At 44.0% G+C, this 17617-nt stretch overlaps 1 protein-coding gene across 8 annotated transcripts in view; it reads left to right on the forward strand.

Annotated features, from left to right (window-relative positions):
• Window positions 1-17617, forward strand: part of fhod3b (formin homology 2 domain containing 3b) — a 724225-nt gene that overhangs the window by 115265 nt on the left and 591343 nt on the right. The window lies entirely within an intron of this gene.

Here is a 17617-nt window from a genome sequence, read left to right on the forward strand (position 1 = left end):
TTAATATATTAATGCTGCCAATTCCGTGTGAATGGAAGTCTTTATTTCCTTGAAGTTTGTGTGGTGAAGATTCCTAAGAAATTTGGCATTTTCTAGAACCGCTCATAATTAAATTGCTTAAAGAAATGGAACAAATGATTTAACTATTTCTGTAACTAACTTGATGTCTTGGTGTTGAACTATATCTATCCCTCCCTCCTAGTAACAATGAGCTAGACTTTGAACTCTTAAGTTTTACCCAGATAGGCTCAAAGAGCTAGGTCTCTTTATACATTAGAAAAGCGTAGACTGATCAAGGTTTATATGAAGGGATAATTACTAGTCATAGCCCCTTTCGGGCTAGCCCAGATCAGGCATATTCCCCAGACGCTCACCTTCAACTAAAGTTAGAGGTAGCTGAATCCTAAAGACGTTTAATTGGGTCTAAAGATCCAGACTATCTCTTCCTAAAGGAAAGGAACAACCTGAAGATGTTACTGTCCTCCAGATAGCACTTTTTTAATAAGTTTAGCTAGACTGTAACCTTCTGGATATTAAGAGGGTCTGGAAAACTCCCCCAGAATTCTGCAACTCCTCACCAAAAAGTGTAGAGATTGAGTTTGTGAGTTTGATACAGAAGTACTATGTGAGACAATTCTAAAAATATATAGATTTATTAAAGAACCAACATGTAATTACAGCTGGTGATTCAGTCGCAACACTACCAGTTCCAAAAACAGAAATCTTACAATTCTTATCAGAGATCCTTATTCTCAAATCTTAACTTCATTACATTTTTACATTTCTTTGTCTTATTCCAGGATATCCATCAAAATCAAATACCTTTGATACCCGAGACTCAGTTAAAGACTTACAGAACCTGCCTCTGAAGCTTAAGAATCACTTTGCCCCTTCCAGCGAATCTGTCTTCCCATTTGAAAGTTCTATATTTATACTCTTTCTCTGTGATATATCCTTTGAAGTTTTCTGCTGATGTAAACTAATTATCTCTAGTAATTTTTCTGTAGACTTCTGCTATTCTTGCTGTCAGTTCAGCTGTAGCATTAAGAATTATGTCTGCTGTGTAGGTGTTCAAAACTTATCATAAAAACAATGTGACAGCAGCGGTTCTATTTGATGTCATTTTTCTCAAAGTCTCCTGTTTGTATCCTTATCATTTAGAACACCTCAACTGGTTGCAACACAGACTGCATGTCTCCTAGGTGTTCCAAGTTCAACACAAAAACAATGTGATGGCTGGTGCCTCCTGTGTTTCATTTGATGTCAGGTGTTTCTTTTACTTGATGTCATTTTTACAAAGGCACATGTTTCTTTAATCTTTGTTTCTTTCCGAAGTGTTGGTTTATGACACTTTTAACTGGGCATTCCATTGTGTTCTCTCCAAAGCTCAGACTTTCAGAAACCTCTAACCTGCTGCTTCAATAGGGCTATTGTTTCAATGTCAACAACTTATCTTATCTCAAAAGCCTGTATGCCATTTACAGCTTTTGATTGTTAAGACTTCCAGACCCAGCATGTCATGTTTTAATAAGGCTTTTTCTTTCATAGGATGGTGTATTTTTCTGAATATGGCTATTCCTTCACATATGTTCTTATTAACTTATGTTATATAACAGAAGAAATAGGAGCAGGAGTAGACCATTTGGCTCTGCCATTCAATAAGATCATGGCTGATCTTCTACCTCATCTCCACTTTCCTGCACTATCTGTTTCTTTCCCCATATCCCTTGATTCCCTTAATATCCAAAAATCTATCGATCTCTATCTTGAATATACTCAACGACTGAGCCTGCACAGCCCTCTTGGGAAGAGAATTCTAAAGATTCACCACCTCTGAGTGTAGAAATTTCTCTTCATCTCAGTCCTAAAATGGCCGACCCCTTATTCTGAGACTGTGACCCCTGGTTCTAGACTCCCCAGTCAGGGGAAATATCTTCCCCGCATCTATCCAGTCAAGCCCTGTAAGAATTTTTGTATGTTTCAATGAGATCATCCCTCATTCTTCTAAATTCTAGAGAATATCAGCCTAGCCTACTCAATCTGTCCTCATAGGACACCACCCCCCCCCATCCCATCCCATCCCCCCCCCATCCCATCCCCCCATCCCATCCATCCCATCCCCCCATCCCATCCCATCCCATCCCAGGAACCAGTCTGGTGAACCTTCGTTGCACTCCCTCTATGGCAAGTATATCCTTCCTTAGGTAAGGAAACTGTACACAATACGCCAGGTGTCGTGAATGTATAATGATGAAGGGACTAGATTGTGTTTGTGTAGACTAATTGTTTCAACTGAATGGTTTAAGGAGGACCAGCAGAACTAGGTTAGAGATTATTAGGATTTTCCCAGAGAATGGTGGACCAGGCTGTTAGCTTGTGTGGTGAACGTTGATTCATTGAATTTCTTCAAATGAGAATTGGACCTTTTTCTGGCTGGGGCAAAGATCACCTCTTACAACTGGTAGGTATCTTATAGTGTTGATCAAGGCCAGGGTGGTCCCCTTGGAATAGTTTTGCTTGGTTAAAATGGTCAGAGATTTGGTTCCCCAAATTGGCTTCGATTTTTACTTGTTTTTTTTGCCTCTCTCGGGAAATTAATGGCGCGGGGTGGGGAGTGTTTGTATTGTGATGCATAAGGCAATCCAACAGTAATGTGACAGGCTGAATGGATCAGTAGGTCTTTTCCTGTCTGTCATATTTCATATGTTTGCAAATGCGATTGCATCAGCCTCATTCCCTCCATGGGGATATGAATGGTCACACGAGGTATAACCAGGCTGCAAATTGAGTAAGACACTTAAGTCCATCTTAGAAAAATCAGTGCAGTGTTTTTTTTTCCTTATGAAATTTCTTACTAAGAGTGTGAAGTTGGAAGGTGGATGCTGCCTCTCTGCATAACTGATATCTTTTATTTATTCATTCTTGGGATATGGGCATTGTTAATAAGGCTAGCATTTATTGCCCATGCCTGGTTGCCCTTGAAGGTGGTGGTGGGCCGCCTTTTTGAACTGTTGCAGTCCATGTGGTGAAGGTTCTCCCACGGTACGGATAGGTAGGGAGTTCCAGGATTTTGATCTAGCAATGATGAAGGAATGGCGATACATGTCCCAAGTCAGGATGGGGTGTGACTTGGAGGGGAATTGGAGATGGTGGTCTTTCATGCACCTGCTGCCCTTGTCCTACTAGGTGGTAGAGGTAGCATGTTTGGGAGGTGCGGTTGAAGAAACCTTGGTGAAATGCAGACTGATTTGTATTCTGGCCATTCAGTTTTACATTATATACATCGGGCAATTCCATTATTTCCAATAAAATAACAAATGGCCGAGAGTATGGAAAGGAAAATAGAGTTGACTGAGCAGGGGAAAATAACCTGCGCTGTGCTGGGCTACGCCTCGGTGTTGAAATTAGCTAATTGCACTCAATTTAAAGCACCGCGCTCCTTTCAGAGCCCACTCTAGACACTCGGGGGTTTTTGCCCTCGTGCTGGTAAAACCAAATGCGCATTGGCAGTTTTAGTAGCAACAGGACCAAACCAGTAGCCAAGAATCCATGGCTGCTACCAGCCTGACTACTTAAAGCCGCCCTTCTCCTCTCTACACTTGCACTAGTGTATTTATTAGCCCTTGCGGGCATTGAGCCTCCTTGATAGTGTTTGAAATCCAAAAGATAAAAAAAGACTTGCATTTCTGTAATGCCTTTTGTGACCTCAGGATGTCCTAAAGCGCTTGACTGCCAATTATGCATTTTTTTTTGAAGTGTAGTCACTGTTGTAATGTAGGAAATTTGGCACAGCAATGAGATAATGACCAGATAATCTGTTTTAAACGATGTTGGTTGAGGGATAAATGTTAGCCAGGACACCGGGGGAAAACTCCCCTGCTCCTCTTTGAAATAGAGCATTGGGATCTTTTACATCCACTTGTGAGGGCAGACAGGACCTCGCTTTAACGTCTCATCTGAAAGACAGCACCTCCGACAGTGCAGCACTCCCTCCGTTCGGTGTGTCAGCCTAGATTTGGTGCTCAAGTCTCTTGCGTGGGGCTTGAACCCACAACCTTCTGACTCCAAGGCGAGAGAGTACTACCACTGAGCCACAGCAGAGGAAGAACATGTGGAATAGAAAAGTGTATGTGGAATTTCTTTTATCCCGGTGTCTGTATCATTCCCCTGCTGCGACAATTTCCCAGAAGCATGGAGAAAACTCCACACCAGCAAAACACATGTTAAGGAATGTGGGAAGGGATTTGGACAGTCTGGCTGGATTTATGGCAGCCCTTCACTATTTGTTTGCTTCAACCATGGATTTACATTGATTTGAAAGCATTGGCCCAAATCAGATCTATTAAAATGGAGCTGCAAAATAATTGATGTTTTGAAATCACATAAATGGAGGCAAATGAGAGCCAAATCTTTGAATTGTTTAAATTTTAATTTGCTTCTATAGCAGTGTTGAGAAAGGTATTTGTTTTTTCTCAAGGTAAACTATTCTAGCTGGTTGCTAAGGCCATAACAAGGGTGTGCATTGTTTTCCATAGTCTCTTGCTTACCTGCGAGTATAATTTTGTATTGTTCTATCTTGATTCAGTTGAGTTGATGTGGGTGTTAGGTTTGAGTTCAGTTGCAAACCAACCAAAATGACCGATTTTTGGATTGACCATAATTACAGTGTAAACTGGATGCTTTTCACAGTTGATAGAGGAGATCAGGAAGTTGTTTACTCCTCCTATCAATTAAAGAACTCAAAGCTGTTCTAAATTAGTTTTGAGTCAGTCAGATTGTTTGGTGAAGTGACACTTGTTGATAACCCAGAGCACTGAAAGGAATCAAGTTCTGAATTAACCCTTCCATCTTTCCACAAACGCAACCAAGTGCCATCACTCATGGTGAAAAAAAACAGCCTGTTACAGATTACATCACCGCCTAGCCTGATTTCTGATTCAGTTTATCCAATCAATGCATTTAGTTCCTGGGTTCTGCCTTATTTACTTGGATGCTTTAAATTTGCATAGCCTGTCTAACTCTCAGTTGCAACCAATGTTGTTCTGTGCCTGAATCCTCTGGCCGTGTGGTATTGCGAGATGGGCTTTGCTTGTGCTGAGATCAAAATGAACTAAATGAAGCTCACTTAAAGCAAGCATTTTGAACAAGAAGGCTCGTTTTGTGCTGTACTATTGTATGAATCTACTAGCTGGGGAGCCCCGCGTTGCGAGGGCAATTTTGGGGCGCTTGGTCTCCCTGCCCCTGTGTGTCCCCCCTCTCCCTGTCATGTCCTCTCCCTGTCCTATCCCTCCCTACCCTCCCCTCCCCTCCTCTCCCTCCCTCCCTCCCTTCCCTCCCCTCCCCTCGCCCCCCGCTCCCCTCTGTCCCTCTCTCCAGCCCCTCCCCCTGCCTAGCGCCTGAGGTCCTGCTGTTCCGATTAGCGGGAGTGCTGAGCGGCGGCCGGCGCCGGGAGCGGGCTCTCGCGGGCGGCGCATGCGCGGTCAGTGCGGGCGGTGCGAGCCCCCCGCGATTTCCCGACTCCCCCCCCCCCCCCCCCCCTGCGATTTCCCGAGGCGCTCCCCCCCCCCCCCAGCGATTTTCCCGAGGCGCTCTCCCTCCCCCGCCCCCCCCAACACATCATTAAAATATTTACCTTAGTTCCCTAACACACAGTGTGGGGGAAAAAATTGTGAAAAATCAAGATGGCGGCCACTCACCTCGGTTCAGAAGGATAAGGCCCGCCCACACACGCACCGATTGGTCGACCGGTCAGGTCACTGAAGCGTAGGATCGATCAATCGTCGAGTCACTCGACACTCAACTGTAGGAAGGAACCCGCCGTCCGATTGGTGGACCTCGACGTCACACGGTCGCTAATGAGATGCTAATGAGCGGAACGCTGAACGTTTTTGGGATACCGCGGGCGGGATTTTTGTCCGGCCGAAACATAAATATGCCTATGACTGGTCCAGAATCGCAAGCTTTCTTTTGAGGTGACGCGCGCGTCGGTACGCTCTGTAACTTGCAAACGTATAGAGAACGGACAGACATCGGGACAGACAGAAGAGCCGCTTTATATATATAGATGAAAGGAGAAATGCTATTTGGCTTTTAACCCACCCTTTCCAACAGATGCAACACTTTTTTATTGTCATGGACTTTATTTAGTTAAGTTAACCACTCACTCGAGTTATCTTCAGTTAGTAAAGGAAAGTCATCTGTTGTGAAGGTAATTAACTTATCATACTAGCCCAGCTAATTTTTCTTTTCAGCCCCTGCTCCCTCCTCCCCAGAAAGGAGAGCTCTGGTGCAACCGTGTTCCATCTAACTGTCAAAACTCACAACTCACCCAATCGGAGTTCAAAAGACCGCTGTGGGCCGAGTGCATTGAAAGGTCATCATTCACATCTGCTGCCACCTGGCCACATGTGGACTACATTAACATAATGAACAATCATACTGTGCTTTCACATACACTTGTACTAATCACACACCAAGCAGACCTTCATATAGTTTCCTATGTTACAACAGTGACTACATTTCAATAGTACTTCATTGGCTCTTAAGCTCTTTGGGATGTCCTGAAGTAGTGAAAGGCGCTAAATAAATGCAAGTCTTTCTTTTTCCTTTTTCCTTTTCTTTCAGAACTGAGATTTTATTCTGGTCTGATTGTGGCATTGGTAATTTTAGTTGTTATGTTGGACTGTTACTTCGGTTATGGAAGTGTCTGCTGTGGTTCAGTGGGTAGCACTCTCGCCTCTGAGTCAGAAGGTTGTGGGTTCAAGTCCCACTTCAGAGACTTGAGCACAAAAATCCAGGCTGACTCTCCGGTGCCGTCTTTCGGATGAGACGTTAAACCCAGGCCCTGTCTACCCTCTCAGGTGGACATCGATCCCATGGCACTATTTCGAGGAAGAGCCAGGCGAGTTATCCCCGGTGTCCTGGCTAATATTTATCCCTCAATCAACATAACAAAAACAAATTATCTGGTCATGATCACATTGCTGTTTGTGGGAGCTTGCTGTGTGCAAATTGGCTGCCGCATTTCCTACATTACAACAGTGACTACACTTCAAAAGCACTTCATTGACTGTAAAGCGCTTTGAGACGTCCGGTGGGTCATGAAAGGCGCTATATAAATGCAAGCCTTTCTTTCTATGGATCCATCATGGCTGTTGTGACCGTCTCTCTCTCTCTCTCCTTCCTCTCCTGTTTACTAATTTGGTATTGCTCCATGCCCTGTTTGCAAAATGCAATAGCAGACGTACCAATGTCACTGCTTCAACACATCAACCCAAAGCTTCCGGTCGCAAGGCATGGGTCTGTCAGCCTGCATGTTTCCAGCATGGTTGCAGCTTGCTGTTCTCTAACACAAGTTCCTGTATAAAATGCCTTCATTGGCTCCAGATTTGATGTCTTGGCAGAGTCCACAGCCTTGCAAAATCTAGCTTTTGATCTTCTTGTCAACAGAGGAACATTTCAGAAGCTTAGTCACTCCAGTGAATAGGGGAACTGAAGGGGTGGTTTCTAACAATGTGGCATTTTCATCTTCAAAGAAAGCGCTATCTGATTTATTAACATTGCCAAATATATGTTTGATTTAATGCCACATTAAAATGAATGTAAATGCAGTGAAAGTTGTACATGCCCGCCTGTGCTCCAGGTGCAGTCATGCGTGCCTGCTGTTGCTCCAGGTACAGTTGTATGTGCCTGCTCAGTCACCACTGCAGTCAAACTGCGCCGGGCATCACTGTCGGGGCTGGGGCCAGGCCCGGCATCATGGTAGGGGCCATGGACTTGCCAGGCATCTCGCTGTAGGGTTGGGGCAAAACCCTTTGTAATATTCTCTCTCTTTTCCCTCTTTAGGATTTGAATAAAATTTTACATATTGGTAGAAACTGATCTATGTGACACATTATTATGCAGTCTACAATGACTTTTTACTGCAGGACCTTTCAACGTGCAGGTATACCGAGCCTCAAAGGATTTCAATTTGGAATAAAGATTGTGATGTTTACAATTAAAACTAATGAACCCAGTTTGGATTCCACTCATCGACATTTTAAAAGCTGAACAGTCGTGCCCATCAAGGCCATATTGTTTGAATGTTGGCTCTCCCTACTTCAAGCATTGTACCCGACTTGGTTTGTTGCCTGATGACCGAGGATATGAATTTAAATGGTGCTGCGTAGCTTTCTGCCCCCTTGCTCATTGGTCTTTACTGTAGTTTCAAATTGTTCGGACAGTATACAAAAAACGTTCAAAAATCCACTCATTAGCAGTTGACCAATCCTACCGCTCATTAGCGTTGTGACGTGATGGTTGACTAATCGTACAGGGGATAGCGTTGACTGAGGTGATCGTTGACCAACCCTACAGTTCAGTGACCTGATGGTTGACCAATCGGTGCGTCACGGGGGGTGTTTCATTCCGTGTGTGGGCAGGCCTAATCCTGCAGCCTTCCGAAACTTCTCCGCCATTTTTTAAATCCCGACAGCACCAGCACAACATACCCCCACATTGTGGCTCCGGCACAGTATCCCGCTCCTGGCCCGCCGGAGCGGGAGGTGAGTTGGGGTCACTCGGGCCGGGCCCGACAACGGCTTGGCCCGAGACACAGAGCAGGCGGGGGAGCGGCAGCGGCCAGCCGTTAACCACGCAGCCGGCCACACCGGGAGCTCAGCTGGGGTCAGTCTCTGCCCGAGAGCCCGGCCGGGCCTGAAGCGCTAGGCCACGCACGGCCACTGCGGCCGGCCTCAATTTTCCAAGCCCTTCCCCGGGTGCCAAAAGAGGGGGAGGGAGGGAGAGGAGAGGAGGGGGGGGGGGGAGGAGAGAGAGAGAGGGGACAGGCAGGGAGAGGGAGGGAGAGAGAGAGGGGGCAGACGGGCAGGCAGAGAGAGGGGCAGGGAGAGAGAAGGGCAGGGAGCGAGAGGGGGTCAGGGAGGGAAAGAGTGACACAGAGCGCGGGAGCGGCAGCGCCCGGCCGTAAACCGCGCGGCACAAAGAAGCCCTGGCAATGCCAGGCCCCCCATGACGGCAGTCACTCGGCCATCAGCTCCGCTAATCTCGGGTAATAAAATGGTGACTGTTGACGTATTCATTAAACTTGGAAGCGGCCATTTTATCTGCTGATGGACAAACTGTTGTGAAAACTAGAAAGGATTTTACAAACCCTACACATTTCATTTTCTATACAGCATTACAGGAAACTCGTTTAAACAGCACCTAAATATCCGGAATTCTCTAATAACTGGCAAAATTCATAGTCCGAAAACACCTCAATAACCGGAAATGTGTCCGAGTCTCCCACGGTGGCCGAGTTAGTCAGTGGGGGTAGTTCTCCAAACTGCCACTACTCGGCTTCTTGGCGCTGTCTGAAGTCTCTGTAGGTGAGTACCCAATTATACTGCACATTTCTTGATTTTTAAATTTTTGTTTGTTTAAAATAGCCTCAGTAGATATACCTCTCCGTTATTCGGAATTTTTAATCAACCGGAACCATCTCGGTCCCATCGGTGCCGGATACGAAAGAGTTTCCTGTACTGTCCTTGTCCTGAACAGGGTGGAGTTACCAACCCTCTAGGATTGTCTTAGAGTCTCCAGGAATTGAAGGTTAATCTCCTGGACAGTGCTGCGAGTGACCCAGGTGCAAAATCATAGGGGCATTTACATTTTTTAAAAAAAGGTTGTTACTTTTTCATTTTCATTTATGTATTTTCATTTATGTTTCCCCTGGCATCTCTCGGCATCTACCCTGTCAATCCCCCTCAGAATCTTATGTTTCAATGAGATACCGGGCGGATAAGCACATAGGCCTAACATGCCCCTGCCCAGTAGCCCCAGCCAAATATGGGGCTGCCGGTAAAAACACAGAAACTGGATCAGGTTTGTCTTTCCTCATATCTATCAGCATAACCCTCGATTCCCTTCTCCCTCATATGCTTATCTAGCCTCCCTTTACATGCATCTATACTATTCGCTTGAACCACTCCCTATGGTAGCGAGTTCCACATTCTCACCACTCTCTGGATAAAGAAGTTTCTTCTGAATTCCCTATTTGATTTCTTGGTGACTATTTTATATTGATGGCCTCTAGTTATGCTCTTCCCCACAAGTGGAAACATTCTCTCTTTATCTACTCAGTCTTTCATAATTTTAAAGATCTCTATTAGGTCGCCCCTCAGCCTTCTCTTTTCAAGAGAAAAGAGACCCAGCCTGTTCATCCTTTCCTGATCTGTATACCTTCGCATTTCTGGCATCATCCTTGTAAATCTTCTCTGCACCCTCTCCAGTGCCTCTATATCCTTTTTATAATATGGCAATCAGAACTGTACACAGTACTCCAAGTGTGGTGTAACCAAGGTTCGATGCAAGTTTAGCATAACTTCACTACTTTTCAATTCTATTCCTCTAGAAATAAACCCTAGTGCTTAGTTTGCTTTTTTCATGGCCTTGTTAACCTGTGTTGCTACTTTTAGTGATTTGAGTATTTGTACTCCGCGATCCCTTTGCTCCTCTCCCCACCCAGACTCTCACCCGCCAAGCGATAAGTGACCTCCCTATTCTTCCTACCAAAATGTAATACCTCACATTTATTTGTGTTGAAATTCATTTGCCAATTATATGCCTATTCTGTAAGTTTATTAATGTCTTCCTGTAATTTGTTGCAATCCCCCTCAGTATTGACACCTCCCTCCCCACCCGCTACAATTTGGTGTCCTCTGCAAATTTAGAAATTGTGTTTGATTCCAAAGTCTAAATCGTTAATATAAATTGTGAACAACAGTGGTTCCAGCACTGATCCTTGTGGAACACCACTTCTGCCACTCTGAATAGCTACCCTTTACCCCTACTCTCTGCTTTCCGTCTTGAAGCCAGCTAGTTATCCATTTGGCTACTTGTCCCCCTGACACCGCATTCTCTGACATTCATTAGTCTATTATGTGGTACCTTAGCAAAGGCCTTTTGAAAATCTAGATAAATTACATCTACTCTCTGTTACCTCTTCAAAAAATTCAGTAAGGTTGGTCAAGCAAGACTTTCCCTTTTGAAATCCATGTTGATTATTCATTATTATATTTTTGGATTCTAGATATTCTCTTATTTTCTCCTTTTGTAGAGATTCCATTATTTTTCCTACCACCGATGTTAAGCTGACTGGTCTATAGTTCCCTGGATATGGTCTATCTCTCCTAAATATAGGTATCACATTAGCTATCTGCCAGTCCTCTGGCACTACTCCTTGTTCTAACGAATTATTAAATATGTGTAGCAATGTCTCTGCTATCTCCTCCCTAGATTCTTTTAAAATGCATGGATCTTGAGGCCAATGGTGGAGCTCGGCGAGTTTGGGCCAGGTGCCCATTTTACACCCCCCCCCCCCGTCCAATTTTACTCCTTGACCAGACAGACGGATAAAAGGCAAACTCTATTCTTCAACTTGCTGTGCCCAACGCCATAGGAAATCTGCTTGTTTAATCAAATCTTTCAAAAGTTACAAAAGACACTGGATATTCCAAGGCTGTGTTAAAGGTGACCAAGCAGTATGATGAAAGGAAAGGGTTAAGACTGCCCAAACCAGCGTTGATTTGGAATTGGATGCGACCTGGGAGACTTGCTGTAAATTAAGTACGAAGGAGGGAGTTGGTTTACAGCAGTCATCTCAACATAACATTTTTCAAAGCCTTTGAAAACTTGACCTTTGAACTTTACACTTTCCCCATTATTGCCATTATGTTTCAACTGCAGAAAAAGGCAGGTTTTCTGACTCTGTGATTAAATTGTCATCCTGTATCGGAGTTTATATTTCAGTCATTCTTCCTGTGTCCTAGTTTGCTGGAGTGTAACGCCTTGGGATTAACTGACAGTGAAACACACAAGGCCTAGGGCACAGACACACCACAGTTTGGACAATTAAAAATGATATCTATTTTGGTTTTTTTCTGTGGCGATGATATTTCATCTCTATGCAGGAAGTGTTAATTCTTCAGGTAGGTACCACCAATGGTAAATACTTAGCCTGCTGATCACCTCTGCTTTTTTTTTTGCTTTAAGTTTCGAAGGCCTGGGTTCCCAGTTTGAAAACCTGAGATTCAGAAAGCTTCCTATGTTTCTGCATTTGAAGGTGCACAGTTTGGGGTTTTCGAGGGAATTGCAGGGGAGTCCTCGCAGTGAATCCGCTCAGTTCACTTTTTATATATTTTAAAAAAAAAGTTTCTATGGCCCCTATTTTAACTCCAGGTGGATTTCCCGCTCAGGCCCGAGTTAAAATTACAGTCGGGTCTCAATGATGTCATCAAGCCGCAACATGCATATGCAAAGGAGGACCCTGCTGGCTCCGGGTGCGCGTCCTTGCTGCTTGCTCAGGAGAGCAGGTTAAAATTGCAGATGTTGCGATCACGGCGGCTTTTGAACAGGTAAGAGCCAGGGCGATTTTTAACTGCCCATCCGCCAGGTTTCTGCTGAGCAAGTAGGGGTAAAATCGTCCCCCGTGAAAGATGAAAGTAAAAATGGCTGGACTTGCCTTTGCATTAAATATGCAGTGTGATGTACCATAATACCCAGTGACTTGTAAGGGGTCTGGGGAGGGACTTTGATTATTATTTTGTTAGCTCCATGTCAGTCCTGTTTTTTCCTGATGAATTGAACTTTTCTCCTGAATCATAATGTTTCTCTGTAGTTGTTGGCTGATTTCTAAACAGCAGCTTGATTTTAGACCGCTCGTGTGATCTTGCATGGCAATACTGTTCAAAAACAGCACGGCCAAAATAGTATATCATCTCCTGGGCACAGCAAGGCAACACATTGTACACATTTAAATATTGGTACACAAGGCATTGTACACATTTAAATATTGGTACAGAGAATGTGTGCACATTTAAATATTGGTACAGTGAACGTGTGCACATTTAAATATTGGTACATGTAGCATTGTACATATTTAAATATTGGCACTCAGAACATGTGTGCACTTAAATATGTGCACATTTTTGTGTTGTTCTGAAATATGCCAGCTGTAAATTTATACAGAATATTACTTGCAATAATATCAAATTTAAAAATAAGTGTCAAAAATGAGACCCAAGGAAAAAATGTAAACAAAGTAAATCTGTAGAAGTGGATAATGTTTAGCATTTTTGAATTATTTTGATTATAAGTATGGTTTGAGTCTTGTAAAGTTTTAATTATCATCATATTCATAATCTACTAATTAGAGAGTCATAAAAGGACTTGATGTACTCTACAAGTAGCTCAGAGAACAAGAATCCCAAATTGGTTTCTGTCCTTTTGAGAGCGACCTCTTTATTTTCCACAGCTGATCTCTGACTGACAGCTCTTTGATAGTATTTAAATGTAAAACAAGGACTGAAAAGTTCTAAAGCCGGGTGTGAAAAGGCCTCGCCACCAGAGTCACAGCGGACTGTGGGAAAAAAAGGAGCAGCTTTGTACCACTGCACAACTGAAAAGTGGGAGTCACATCAAAATCTGACCTAGCAGAACCAACAGATACCCAGCTCAAAAAGAAGTAAGATAGCATTGTGCACTGAACTTTGACATCCTGTGACGTTTGCACTTCCCAAGGCGCATCAAAAAGCTAATGTTTTTGGGGCTGGTGGCAGTGAACGTTTTAAGTCTTTCTATATTCCCTTCAGCAGTGTCCCACTCTCCCTCTTCCACTGTCTTCTGGGCCTCCCCTTCCTGCTTCATACCACCTACTGAACCCTTCCATCATGTGCAGCTGAGACTTGTGGCCCTTTCAAAGAGTTGCCAACTCTGGTAGCGGATATTCCTGGAGGTTTGATCATGACACTTGCCTGCCATTTGCATTTACCTTTTATAAAAGTTGGATCCCCTGCAGTTGAGTATCTTGGCCCATGGTTTAGAGGCAGCAGCTATTGTGTGAGACATTCCGAGAGCCAGGAGACCACCCACGAGCATGCAAAGAAAGTGCAAGGATGCAAACCATAGATGCGAGCTGCAAAGTGTAAATTTTACACACTTCCTGGGTTGCTAGCTGTAGTGTCTGGGAGATTAATCTTCCATTCCTGGAGACTTCCAGACAATCCGAAAGAGTTAGCAACCCGAGCTGTACCCTCTCTAAATCCTGAATATCCCTCCTATAGTGTGGAGTAGAACACTGCACACAGTGCTCTAACTGAGGTCTTATTAAGGTTTTATATAATCTACCTCTTTGACCATGATTTTGGTCACCTGTCCTTGTGGTTCAGTGTCACTTTTTTTGGTAACGCTCCTGTGAAGCACCTTGGGATGTTCTACTATGTTAAAGGTGCTATATAAATGCAAATTGTTGTTATCATCGCCCCTTGGCTTTGAGGTTAAAACCTAACATTCCATCAGATTTTTTTTATTTACAGCCTTATCAACCTGAAATGCTTCCTTTTAATGTCCTGTGAACCCATACCCCCAAATTCCTCTGCTCCTCCACAGCACTGAGCCTACTTTTAATGCAGAGTAAAATTACTGCTGTTTTTTTTTTTGGCCCATTCTCCTCATCTTACAATATCCCATTGCAGCTTACTTTAGTCTTCTGAAGACTTAACTGTACCTCCCTATTTTGGTATCATCTGCAAATTTCAACACCATTCCCTCTCTGGCCTATGGGCTAGAAACAGTCTGCTTTGCAAACTCTGTGCAGAGCTGATTGCATTGGGCAATCCTGCTTCAAATGCTGTATCTACTGCAGCAGGAGCACTGAGTGAATTTTATATTGTTTTGAATGAAATTTAAATTCATAGCCAATCAGTCATAAGACCAAGCAGCCCATTCACTTATTAGTCACATCAGCCTGCCTTCCTACTTACAAACCTGCCAAAGTTTTCAGTTAAACACTTCACCAAAAGACAGCACCCCTTTAATGAGATTGAGTCTGTTGGACATTCTTTTTCTATATAGCTAGAAATCTCAATGTACATCTCGCCGCCACCCCCCCCCCCCCCACCTCTCAATAGCAGAACAAAGTCATCAACTGCACAGATAGTTTGTACAGACAAGTGTGACCGGATGAAATTTAAAAGTCCATATTTCAGAGATGCTGCAAGAATTTTTTTTCTCTTTATTTATATTCTTTGTCTTGGACTTTTTTCATTTTTTTTCTTTCTACGTTTCCCCCCCCCCCCCCCCTATAATTCCTGTTTCTCAATCTTTAACATGCTACCGCCACTGGAGTCCCACATTATTGAGCACGATTGTCTTTTAGCCTTGACTGAAGTCTTGCACACTTGTGCCCTGACTTGGGTTTCAGTTGGGACCTTGTGACATTGTACTATATATTGGAGGGGGCAGGGAAAGGAGGGGGGGCGGGGGGTGGTGGTGGTTTAGAGCTACAATGTTACCCTCGAGCTATTTTACCCCTCTGGTATCCTTTGTGCTGCCATCAGCCTCCGTGTTCATAAAGGACCTACTGTTATATTGAGGGTATAAGATACCCAGTTGCACAGAGCCTGCATTTACCCTGTGGTCCGCCCCATGTATGGTGGTCTCTGGGAGAATTCTTTACGATGACAGTTGGACAGCAAAGGTCTGTGTCTTGTAAAACTCCTTCTGCACACTGCTCCATGAATAATGATCACTGTAACAACAAAGGGGGTGGTTAAATAAATAATGTAATGGAAGAAGGTGATGTGTTAGAATTTCGTTCCAAAGTAACTGATTCTTTGATTGCTTGGCTCTGATATCAGTGTGATTAAACACAGCCAGTGAAGTAAGAAAGGCAACCAGAGAGAGAGGGAGAGCGAGTGGAAAGTGACAAAGTAATGTTTGTCTATAAATCTCTTTTTTTGGCATTTATTCAGGCTCGAGTGAAGTATTGAAAGTCTACACTGCATCTTCTGAGTGGTGCCTGTGTACCGAGCTTCTAAGAGCTTCATTTCACCATTTTTCCTCGCCTTTAGTACATTACCTGTAAAACTTCTCACTGATCTAAATTCTCTTGGTAAGTTTGTGACCATTGCATTTGCAGTTGACTTTGTTTTTATAGTTCTAAAATCGCTTTATTTAAAGGTAGTACAATGGAACCTTGTATTGGAGCCTCACTGAGTGGCATCATGGAATGGGAGAACACAGGCATGATTTTCCCCCACCACTTGAGTTCCTGATCTCAGCAACTATATATGTATGGTTCTTGCACAGGATCGTAAGAGCAGGAGTAGGCCATTCATCCATTTGAGCCTGTTCTGCCATTCAGTTAGATCATGGCTGATCTGTCTCAATGTTGCATTTTGTTAATTGAACTTTTGTTGCCGTCCTGATTGGTGAGCACATTGTATCCTCTTGTAATTGTTTGTTATTCTTTGATGATAAAATTCTAGAGCGTCTGGGAAACAAAAGCAGTTAGTTAATACCACAACACTACGAATGGTTATTCAGATTTACAATGAGGTGCCAAGTCAGATTAGGTACTTCCCCCAAAGGAAGAACGGAAAAGTATCACCCAGTTGTTGCCTGTATCCCATATAATCTGCCTGTGAATCTGGTGCCAGTCATCTACTCGAGTTCATGACCATTGTTGGTGTTTCAGGGCTACCGAGAAGGACTAGGGAGAAAATGGGGGGGCTCTATGCCCTCAAGTTTTTTTTCTTAAAAATGGAAGCTGAGCTTCTGACCCCATAACCTCGCCACCAAGATTGCCTACTTCCACCTCCTTAACATCACCCATCTCCACCTCCACCTCAGCTCATCTGCTCCTGAAACCCTTTGTTCCCTCTAGACTCGACTGTTCCAGTGTTCTCCTGGCTGGCCTACCAGTTTGCACCCTCCGTAAACTTGATGTCATCCAAAGCTCTGTTGGCTGTATCCTAACTCGTACCAAGTCCCGTTCACCCATCACCCCTGTGCTCGCTGGCCTACATTGGCTCGTGGTCCGGCACCACCTTGATTTTCAAATTCTCACTCTCTTGTTTTCAAATCCCTCCATGACCTCGCGCCCTCTCTATCTCTAACCTCGGAGCCCCAGGCTCAGGATATCTTCCACCTAGAAGGACAAGGGCAGCAGGCGCATGGGAACACCACCACCTCCAGGTTCCCCTCCAAGTCACACACCATCCTGACTTAGAAGTATATTGCCGATCCTTCATCGTCGATGGGTCAAAATCCTGGAACTCCCTACCTAACAGCACTGTCGGAGTACCTTCACCACACAGACTGCAGCGGTTCAAGAAGGCGATTCTTGACCACCTTCATCACCACCTTCTCGAGGGCAATTAGGGATGGGCAATAAATGCTGGCCTTGCCAGCGACGCCCACATCCCATAATCTAATTTTAAATAAAAAAAACTCCTCCAGCCCTACACCCCTCCAAGCTCTGTGCTCCTCCAATTCTGACCTCTTGCGCATCCCCAATTTTCATCTCTCCACCATTGTTGGTCATGCCTTTAGCTGTCTAAACCCTAAGTTTTGGAGTTCCCTCCCTAAACCTCTAAGACACCTCTGACTAAGCTTTTGGTCACCTGTCCTAATACCTTTTTACGTGGCTCGGTATCAAATGTTGTTTGATTATAGTCCTGTGAAGCGGCTTGGGATGTTTTACTATGTTAAAGGCGCTATATAAATGCAAGTTGTTGGTTTATATTTAAAAAATTGATTTCCCATCAGTTCCTGGGGCTGTGGTCAAAGAAACTCC

The sequence above is a fragment of the Somniosus microcephalus genome, chromosome 5 (genome assembly GCF_052327205.1).
Source record: "Somniosus microcephalus isolate GS21.2 chromosome 5, FLI_Smic_1.0, whole genome shotgun sequence".
Taxonomy (NCBI): Eukaryota; Metazoa; Chordata; class Chondrichthyes; order Squaliformes; family Somniosidae; genus Somniosus; species Somniosus microcephalus.